Source organism: Corapipo altera, unplaced genomic scaffold (assembly GCF_003945725.1).
Source record: "Corapipo altera isolate COAL_440 unplaced genomic scaffold, ASM394572v1 61076, whole genome shotgun sequence".
NCBI classification, from domain to species: Eukaryota; Metazoa; Chordata; class Aves; order Passeriformes; family Pipridae; genus Corapipo; species Corapipo altera.
In genome coordinates, this window is record NW_020886144.1 from 5,390 (window position 1) to 7,424 (window position 2,035).

Sequence of the window (2,035 nt, forward strand, 5' to 3'; positions counted from 1 at the left end):
TCAGCTGAAATGTTAGCCAGGAAATCACTGATATATCATATTTGGTGACCAGGCAGCACAGGGGTCACTGCTTGGCAAGGCCCTGCTCTGCAGAGCCCAGAGCTGTGCTGGGCCTCACGTTTGCACACACAGAGAGAGCCCCAGGGGAACGACTGAGGGGGTCTCACTGCTCCAACCACTTGTGCTGCCCCCCAGCAGGGTAGAACCATGGATGACCCTTCACTGACCCTCACCCCAGCCTTGGCTCTCTCTCTAGCCCCTGTACCCCACTTCAGGAAGTCATGGGCAGGGGAGCAGTGATGGGACAGGGGGGAGGAAGGAGAGGAGGCTGAAACTCACCCTCCTGCCTCCGGAGCCCAGGAGCTGACCCACCTCTGCTTCAGGATAAAGATCTTTGCAGACCTCAGAGATTTAAAAGTAAAAACAACTTTTATTTTAAAATATTTGAAAAATTGAGAAAAAGTTCTAAAATAATGAGAAAAATAAAAAATTGGAGTGTTTGCATATCACATACATGCTAACCTGCAGGGATAAATTGCATTGCTTAGCTCAAGCAAATATCCTTATGAGTAGATATTTTACAGTCCCTGTGGAGATGTTAAGCTAATGTTAAATTTATTAAAACCCTCCAGCTTTTAGCCTTTAGATTTTACGGAGCCGCTTATTAGGTTCTTCAAAGCAATTAGAAGACACACACTATGTTTCAATTAGGCTGAAAAATAGTATTTGAGGAGAAGTTAAACTCATTTTTAAATTAAATGCAAAAATCCCCCTAATAATTAACTCAGGGGTAGGGAGGGGGAAGCTCTGGTCTCAAAGCACTCCCATAGTCAGCCATAGTCCATAGAAGGGTGCAGGATTCAGGTTTAACTCCAGTGCACACAGGATGATTCCTGTTGGGAATCAGCTGTTCATTCCAGGAACCGGTCACCGCCGAGGGGATCTGTGCTCACCCAGCTCAGGACCTTGGCCACATCCAGACTTGCAGGCAGAAGCTCCATCCCTCAGCTCCTCCAGCAGCCCAGGAAGGAGGGATGCGTGAGCAGGAGCAGCCCCAAGTGCTGCCCACTGACTGCGGTGCAGTGCAGGATCCCTGCCGTCCTCACCTGCCCTCCCGGGACAGGTATCTCGGCTAAGACGGGATCAACCAGACCTCGGAGTCGGAGCAAGACTCAGAGGCCTCTGAGGGCAGAGCGAGGCCGCGGTGCACAGCCCACCTTACCCTCGGTGCACAGCCCACCTTACCCTCGGTGCACAGCACACCTTACCCTCGGTGCACAGCCCACCTTACCCTCGGTGCACAGCCCACCTTACCCGCGGTGCACAGCCCACCTTACCCGCGGTGCACAGCCCACCTTACCCTCGGTGCACAGCCCACCTTACCCGCGGTGCACAGCCCACCTTACCCTCGGTGCACAGCCCACCTTACCCGCGGTGCACAGCACACCTTACCCGCGGTGCACAGCACACCTTACCCTCGGTACACAGCCCACCTTACCCGCGGTGCACAGCACACCTTACCCGCGGTGCACAGCACACCTTACCCTCGGTACACAGCACACCTTACCCGCAGTTCACAGCCCACCTTACCCTCGGTACACAGCCCACCTTACCCTCGGTACACAGCCCACCTTACCCTCGGTACACAGCCCACCTTACCCTCGGTACACAGCCCACCTTACCCGCGGTGCACAGCCCACCTTACCCGCGGTGCACAGCACACCTTACCCCGCAGGGCAGCGCGGCCGCGACCCCCGCCTCGGCCCTCCCGCAGCCGCCCTCCCGCCTGCCCAGCACCGGCTGCGGGCTGTCAGCTCGGCCACAGCAGGAAGCCCCGGCAGCACCGGGGCTGCAGCCCGACAGGACCGTGCTCCAGTGCCACCCACACCCACAGGGTCGCACGGGCACTGCCCGTGCTGGTGCCGGTGCCAGCACCGCTGTCCTTACCGCTGTCGGTACCGCTGCCTGCGCCGGTGCCGCCGCCGCCGGTGCCGGTACCACTAGAGGTCAGTGCCGGTACCACTAGAGGTCAGTG

General features: G+C 57.3%; 1 long non-coding RNA gene across 1 annotated transcript; it reads right to left on the reverse strand.

Moving 5' to 3' along the window:
• Positions 1–701: 701 nt before the first annotated feature.
• LOC113941034 lies at positions 702–1,989 on the reverse strand. Its single transcript, XR_003525581.1, has 2 exons — positions 1,936–1,989; positions 702–1,132 (listed from the first exon to the last, which is right to left on the reverse strand). It is a non-coding gene; the product is annotated as an uncharacterized LOC113941034 (long non-coding RNA).
• Positions 1,990–2,035: the final 46 nt, after the last annotated feature.